This window comes from Hydra vulgaris, chromosome 07 (genome assembly GCF_038396675.1).
Source record: "Hydra vulgaris chromosome 07, alternate assembly HydraT2T_AEP".
Lineage (NCBI taxonomy): Eukaryota > Metazoa > Cnidaria > Hydrozoa > Anthoathecata > Hydridae > Hydra > Hydra vulgaris.
The window spans coordinates 27,482,702-27,491,861 of NC_088926.1; the positions used below are offsets into that span (position 1 = coordinate 27,482,702).

The following is a 9,160-nucleotide window of genomic DNA, read 5'->3' on the forward strand; positions in this document are numbered from 1 at the left end:
TGGAAAAAAAAATCGACCATCAACATGGAATCAGTCAACGTTCTCTTGCTAAAAAATTCAATGTCAATCAATCATATATATGCAAAACGATAAAGCAGAAGACAATCATTCATTATCATAAAAAAATTAAGGCTTCAAAAAGAACTCCTGAACAACAATCTCTTGTTCGTCCAAAGTGCTCTAAATTGGTTGAAATTTTTCGAAAAAAACAGGTCATTGACGATGAATCATATTTTGGATTAAGTAATTGTAATATTTCAGGAAACAGTGGATTTTATTCATCAGATGTTACTACGACACCAAATGATGTAAAATTAAAAAAAAAAATCAAAATTTGAACAAAAATTATTGGTTTGGGTTGCAATTTCTCCAAAGGGGATGTCAAAGCATTATGTTGCACCTTCCGGTCAAGCTGCCAATGAAAATGTGTACATAGAAAAGTGTTTGAGATCATATTTGCTTCCATTTATAGAGACTGTTCATAAAGATGATGAAATAGTTTTTTGGCCTGACCTTGCATCATCTCACTACTCAATAAAGTTCAAGAATTTTTGAGGTCCAAAAATGTCGAATATGTGCCCAGAAGTCAAAATATTGCAAACGTACCAGAATTGCGACCTATTGAAGATTTTTGGAATGAAATCAAGAGAGCAGTATATGCTAATTGTTGGGAAGCTAAAAATTGGATCCAACTGAGGAATCGTATCAACTACTGCTTCAAACATGTTGACATTGAGCGCGTACATCGACTTGGTAAGGAGAGTTTTACAAGAGTTGATACAGTTCGCAGACAAGGAATGGAAAATTTGTAATTTTTTGTAATATTACTCTATGAACATTGCTCTTTTTGAAACATCGTTCAAAACTTAAAAAATAAATAATCTTTCTAAAAATATTTTAGAATTTAATTTGTCCAGATTTTTTGGAATCACATGTTATAAGACTTTTTTGATTGTGCGTCTAAATTTATGAATAAAATAAAATTAAGCTTATCAATTAACTTTTTTGTGTTAATTGGTATAGAATAAGTAATAAACGTTCTGTAAAAAAAATTAAGGTACTGTATATTAGAGTTTCACTTCCTCTATTAAATTATATATCAAACATAGCGGTAGCACTTTTATTTTATTTTTATTTTAAGTATTTTCTTACATATATGTAAAAAAAAATAAGTGCTTCTAAATTTATGAAAACCACTGTATGAACGCATAATAAAATAATGTAATGCAAATTATATCCAGCTAATTGCTAGCTTTTCTAACCTCGTTTCCAATGTGGTATATATAGCTGTCTTTATCATTCTCGTGGATATATAGCTGTCTTTATCATTATCGTGGATATATAGCTATCTTTATCATTACGAATATTTCTACCTAGTCGCTACACATACTCACACACATGCACACACGCACACATACACATACTTTTATACTGATACCAAAATGTTGCCATAAAAATGTTATATATGTATATATATACATATATATACATATTTAATTAGAAATTAAAAAAGTTTTTACCATTTTTAAAATAATTTCATTCATACATTTTAGAAAACTGGTTTAAATCGTTGATATTGAAAAATAAACGTAATCTTTATATACAGATAGATATTTAAGCAAAATGAAAATGTAGATACTTAAGCAACATGAAAAACTACCTACACATTATTTCTCATTGTTTTATGAAATACATTTTTTTCTATTACCTATAAATAGCTTTGAAATCAAGCGTTATTTGTGCTTTTGATTCCAAAATTTTCTAATTTTGTTAATAAAATATTATGATCAACTGCGTCAAAAGTCTTGTAATAATCTATAAATACACCAAAAGTGTGCTTGATTTTTTTAAACTTTAAAATAAATCATGAACAACAGAAAGAACTGATTAGTAGAGCGCAATGTTTTAAACCAAGTTTTTTAAATAGTTATACTTTGATTAAATTGTTATATTTAAGTTTGTTTGAATTTTACTCATAAAACGTAACAAAAACACTTAAGTTTGTTTGAATTTCACTTAGGTATTTCACTAGGTACTAAGGCTGTTTCAAGTAACTTAAGTACTTAAATAATTTTTTGAACAACTCTGGTAGTTAATATGTTTAATATAATTAATACAAAATAGTTACATATTTCTTAAGTAAAAGCAAGTAAAATTTTATCAAATTAAATAAACAAAAAATTAGTATTTCATACAAATTCAAAAAAACCCGTGTAAACATAGCATAGAGATATATCAATCTGATTTCCAAAGTGTTTAATCTACGTTATCTTATGTAAGCGTGGTTACAAATAAATTCTCAAAAAAATGTAATTAAGATATAAAAAATTTATTAAATTCTGATTTTGCAAAGAAAACAAAATTAGCTTTAAACTAGAAGTTATGCGAAAATAAAAGTCCAAAGTTGGTGCTTGTGCCAAACATTTGAATACCTTCACTTCATAAAGAGAGCTTTCTAGTTGATCTCAAATTCCAGTTTACAACTATATGTCTAAATTAGAGTTATATGGTAGTTTCAAGAAAAATAACCATCATAATGTCTGACTTTTTACAAAATACAAATATATTTACGGCATCACTTATGTTGTAAAATGGAATTCTAGATTTATATATTAGGAATCCATGCGGGAATTTTCAGATCATATGTTTAGTCATGGATAAAGGCTATCTAAGAGTTTGTTAGTTGGTTATTTTTTCAATCAAAAAGATGACTCAGAAACTATTATGGATTTTTAAGATATATTATTGTCGGTATTTTTTATTATTAATGGATGCGTAAAAATTTAAATATTGATATTATATCATACGTTTGGTAGGGTAGAAAGTGTAATTTTGTTAACAAATTTTAAATAAAACTTTTTTAAATCTGGAAAGTTTTAGTTCAAGATGAAGTTTTAAAAAAAAATTTCTATTTATTTCAAATAACTTTTCATAACATTTCTGACGATATTTTTCTGAGCACAGTTTAATGACAACTTATTTATTCAATTAAAAATTTTCCGGATTCAAAAAAAGTTATTATATACTTAGTTTATAAATATTGTATATTTAATATTTATTAATAATAATATAAATTTAACATATTTATTAAATATTTATATACTTTTTTAATTCATTTAATTACCTAACTTTTACATAATAATAAATCTCAGGTACCCTTCTTTTCAAAGAAAGATACCCCAGAAATATTAATAATTTATATTCTAAGGTAGTATGGTTAAATTAAAATTTACTTACAGTATTACTATTTTTACTTTACTCTAAGTCTGAATCATATATGCTTGTGAAACTTATTGATAGTATAAATAATACTATAGGTAAATGTTAGAAGCATATAATATCATTCAGTTCAAAAGTTATAGTCTTAATCTTACTATATGCCTTTGACTAAAGCTTAGTCATCATCATTGTGTCATTCTTCAATGAATTTTATTTATTCGTGGAACAAAAAGATTGTAACACAGTGAGATTATAGAAATGGCAGCCTAAACAGATTGAAACATTTGGTACAGTACACTTACAGTTTTGTTTATTTTAGCGTGTTTTATTTTTAAAGAACCTTAAATCAAAATGACAATCATTTTAGAATTGAATAATTCAGCTACAATTACATTTAGATAATTTGTAGCAAAGTCTTAAGGTCTTTTCTAAACTTAATGCAACAAAAGGTTAATGATTTCCTTACTAAATGAACAAAATACACAATTAGCAAAACTTATTAAAAATTACTAGAGTTAGAGAAAATTATTAACAATTTTTCTTATCCAACTGCTAATCTCTCATACATATTTTTTAATTAGCAATAAGCATATATAAAAACTCTATTATTTTTCTTGAAATTGTATGTTAATGATGATAGTTCATTATTATTATTTATTTTTTTCATAATTTTTTTTCAAATGTACATAAAACTACTTTTATTAATTTTCATTGTTAATTTAAAGCACAGTAGCGAGCATTTTTAAAAGTTAGTTTAAATCTAATCTTATTTTACTGTTTTTTTTGTTTTTTTTTGTATTTTGGAATTACTTACAAATAGTTTCTTTTTTTTTAGCATCACAGACAGATAAATTGAACGATGATATTGTGACCCTAATAGAAGTGAAAAAAGCTATTCAACTAAGCATTGATGCTGACTTATCTGAACAAGCAGAGATTGAAAATGAGTTAAATATATTAAACATCTAATATAAAAAAAAGACTGATTGACCAATAGTAATATGCAAAATCTAAATGGTCAAATAATTCTTCAACTGACTTTATGACTGTTAATAAACATGTTCAAAAAAATATAAGACAAAATGAGTCATTAAGAAAAATGAATAAGAATAATCGAGAAATAATTACAAAAAAAATATGGATTTTAATCAATAAGGTAGTGATGGTGGTATTTGTGGTGTGTGGGATCTTTTGTGTAGTAGTACTCTGCATTACTGTAGTCATGGCATTATCTGGCAAAAAGTATTATTTCAACATATTTAACATTATTTCAACATAATTAAATTTAATTGTTTATGTTTGTTGTTATCATATAACAATATTCTACTTTTACACGTATTAGAAACTGTATGTGCAGTGTGTATGTTCATATTTTTAAAGTTTAGCTTTTTTTATACAGTTATTTTATCTCATGTTTGTATTAAGCTTATGTATATAATGTAATACAATTGTTTTAATTTATATATACATTGTTTTTTATTTGTTTTATTCATATAGCACTTGTATATATAGTGTACTATAAACAATATAACTATATTTGAGTTTTCCCTCTAGTGCAACCCAACCCTCAACCAGACCTTAATGTTTAGCCCATTCCATATATTTATTTTTGCATGAGTTTTCTTTTTATACAAACCAATTAGATCTGTGTTTACAAAGTTATATTGGGAGTGTGCAAACATCAATTTTTTCAAAAGAAAATTACTTTTTATAATCTTCCTTTAAAACCTTTTAGCAAAAAGAAGTACCAAAAGTTATGCGTGGTAATTTGCATGGAACTACTTTTCTGTAATTTTTAAAATAAACTTAATAAATATGTTTTCTTTACGTCCGTAACTAAATTTTTTTAAATCTTAGCAAGCGGGAAATTATCAAAAATAACTGCCGTGCTTAAAATGAATAATCATCACTATTTTTTACTATGGTAACAATTAAAATAATAATTATTAAAAAAAAAATAGGCTTAATATGTTTATCAAGCCGCTGAGTTAAAACTAAAAGAAACAATCTTTAAAAAGATTCAACAAAAATTTGAAATGAAAGATAATTTTGATAATTTAATTTTGGTAAGATAATTTTGATAATTTTGATAATTAAAAATAAAAGATAATTTGGGTAATTTTCGGAACCGGGAATTTCTAAAATGTAACAAGTTACATTTTGAAAATTCCTGGTATCATTCCGGATGTCTAAATAATTAAGTAAACTTTTTATTGTTATTTTTTAATTCTGTCTGAACCTCATAGTAATCTCCAAATTAAAACGTTTAAGTGATATACTACAGCAGGATGTTTATTTCAAAACCGTTTTATTTATTTTGCGAACACCCTGTTGCTCAGCAGTTCTCAAAAAAAAAGTGTATTGTAGAAAACTTCCAATTGCGGGGATGACGTGAGGTTTAACATCCATACGGGCATTTGTTTTTAAAAGTTAGGTTCTAAATGTCTTTTAAACGTTTTTAAACGTCTTTTAAACGTTTTTACGTGAGGTTGTTTAGAAGACGTCGAGAAGACATCAAAAATATATTCAGAACGTAACTTTTAAAAACAAATGCCAAAAATTGGGATTGTTCAGAAAAAATAAAAAATAAAGGGCATAGCAGTAATTCTTGAACAACAATTCGTTGATATAGAAGGGAAATGCATGAAGTCCAAAAACATCATTTTGAGATAATGAGCAAATAAGTTTTTACGTTATAGTTAAAATAAAAAATCTTAATAATTCATTAATAATTGATTTATTAAATTTTTGTGGTATATCAACGATAAAGAATTCAAAATGGTAAATAGTGGTATAAATAACTCCATTCGACCAAAAATGGAGTTAGCGCATTTCCCTTGTATACCGACGAATTATTTATGGGGAATTATCATTTAATTTAAAGCAGCCATTCAAGTATATCAAAAATAGGAATAATTGTTAAGTTAAAAGTTTGTTTTATTTTTACTTTCAATTTTAGCGGTAAATATTTAGTGTGCAGCAATAAAACATATAACCTTAAAAAAGATTGAAATCGATATATCGATATATAAATATCGGCAATAGTATACTATTGTTAATATATACTATTGTTAGCAGTAAAACAATTATGTTGTCAATAAAATTTATTGTGTAGGGGTGTTAAAAATTAAAAATAAAAACTTGGAGATTTCTTATATATCTAGATTGCTTTAATAAACTGAAATAATATTTTAAAAGTAACATTAAACAAACAAAAACGCCAGTCATTACAATAAAGTAAACGTAAAATTAAGTAATATTTATATCACCTAATTATACTATGTTAAACTCATTGAAATGTCATAAGCTAAAAAGTTAACGTGGCATTACATCAGAGAAGAGACAGTTAAAAATAATATAGTGAGTAAAACATAATAAGTTTAAACAAAAATAAAAAACTTATTTTTTCATTTTGTAATAAAATTGATGCACTAATGAATTCTAAACAATCACAAATAACCTGATAAATTATGCAATCTAATCTTTTTTTTTTTTTTTTTTTTTGCGTATAATACAAAACCAATATGCATGCTTAGGTATACACACGACTAGTATTTAAATTAAAAAGAGAATAATTTACATCTCAGTTAACTAATCCAAGCATGTTGATAATAAAATGATTAAGTTGAAAATTTACTTTTAAGTATGAGTAATTTTATAAATCATTGTTCCAAAAAGGTTGAAAGATTTTTACAAATGTTGTGAAGTGCATATTTTTCGAAGCTTATATTTATCGCGCAATCTTACTTTTAAAAAAAAATGACATATTTATAAAATTCTGACGGGGACATTCAGAGTAAATGCCATGATAAATATACCCATATTGATCATGATATTTTGGTCAAGTCGTTTTGTCCAAATTACGCTTACTGTGTTTAAGACAAAAATCGGGAAATGTTGTGTTGCGGACAATATCACAGTTTAGATATTTTTACGGTATTTGGACTGTAACTTACAAAAATACTGCTATGCCTGAAATCCTGTCCGGGACGATATGTTCCTAAGCATTTTTAAAGATATGATCAATAAAAATTTTAACAGTGTAAAACAATATTTATGTAAAAACTATGTTAGATTCTATATAATAGGTTGTATTTTTATAGTCTCTTCTATAAAAACTTGCAAAGTTTTTGAGACATTTTTTAACAATTTCAATAGATAATATTTTAGTTTATAAAGAATGTCTATTAGATTTTATATAAGCTTCTTGTTTTAAACGTTTAAGACACTTTTTATCCTTGGTATATAGATACATGTATATTTAAATATATATTATATAACTTTATAGAAAAAAAGGAAACTGAGAAAAAGTAAGTAGTTACCTCTTTTACAACGTTTGTACAAAACTTTATTTACAAATACGAATAAAAAAGCGATGAACTTTCGGCAATATTATATCACTGCTATTTTCATGGAAGTACTCGGGTACTTCCATGGTCCTACTCTTGCATTTTTATTTTAACTACATCTGTGTAAATGCTTTAATAATATCATTGTTGAGTCCTTTAATAAAGTAAAAATTTCACAATACTTTTCGAAATTTATTTAATTCGGAAATATATGCGTTAATGTTTAATGCTTCTATTTTATATTAATAAAAAAATAATAGCAATAAAATGGAATGTTAAGCTTTTGAAAGCAATTTAAAATACTTATACTTTTTAATAACTTTTTGTATGACGGCTTAGCATTTTGAACACGATTTAACCATATATATATTGTAATTTTATGAAAATTGATGTAAAGAACAAAATTACGAAAATGGAAGAGGGAGTAGGAAGATGAGGCTTAATTATAAGACCCATTTTAACGATTTTTAAAAACTTTAATCAGATTCAGAATATCAAACTTAATAACAGAAATGTTTTCTTTTAAATACCACTTTTAGATGTTGCTTTGGTTTTTGATTTAGCTAAAACCCTGACTAATGCTTTTAATTTTAAAATGAAACCATTTCGCTGCGATTTTTATAACATTAACGTTTATAATCAAACAGTTATGAGCATCAATTTGTTATGAAATTACATACATTTATATACCGTAACATTTTATATACGTAACAACTTTATTCCACTATTATATAAATTTTTTGTTTTAACAATCAGTTTTGCTCTCTTCAAAATATTTTAATTTTTTTATTCAAATTATTGATAAAGATTTATTTTTACGTTTTATTACGTTTATTTCAAGCTAGGGTAACTTACTCAAACCTCGCCCACATCCGCAATAAAATTGATGTTGACAAGCTATTATTTGATTACTCAGCTGCACTATATATCATTAGATAGCTTATTTCTTCAGCTACAAAACTAGATTTTATAAAAGTAGTTGGAAGTACCATTGTATAGTGTGTCAAAAGCATTTATTTTCGCCCATTTAAACTCAATCTCGCAATGTTGATTTAAAGTTGCCCACTGCGTGATTTTAAAAACGAACTTATGATTGCCTAGGGAAACGTTATATACAGGTGAACAAAAGTATAAAACCATGGGGTTTTTTTAAATAGGAACTTTCACCCTTCCCTAGATTCTGACCTAGATCTGGATTCTGAGACTAATCCTAAATGTAATTGTAAAACGTGTAATTAAAATAAGGTTTCAACACATCGCAGCTTACGGGCCGTAGGGATAAGACAAATATTGTTTTCTTTTTGCCCCAGTCATGAATTTAATTTTTATATTAAGCAACCGTGGTTGGGCATGGAACTCGTTGCACAAGGGTTGTAAGTTTGAATCCTGGTCGAAGCATATACGTTATTGGGTAGGCTTGAAATAGGGAACCAGCTCATTAAATGTTATATTATTCAGTATTGCTCTCGGGATCAACCAATGGTTGCAATACAAATGACAGTGAAATGAAATTCTTTTTTGTTGTTTTTCTAACTTTTTTTTTCTCATCCAATACTTTTTTTCTTCTTTTTCTTTGAGTCGCTTAGCAGTAT

At 25.9% G+C, this 9,160-nt stretch overlaps 1 protein-coding gene across 2 annotated transcripts in view; it reads right to left on the reverse strand.

Annotated features, from left to right (window-relative positions):
- LOC105848244 (mucin-2) overlaps positions 1–7,815 on the reverse strand; it is a 142,014-nt gene extending 134,199 nt beyond the window's left edge. For both annotated transcript variants that reach the window (XR_010639652.1, XM_065801528.1), the window contains exon 1: positions 7,542–7,815. The gene's annotated coding sequence lies outside the window, so the exon portion shown is untranslated. The remainder of the gene's footprint in view (positions 1–7,541) is intronic.
- Positions 7,816–9,160: the final 1,345 nt, after the last annotated feature.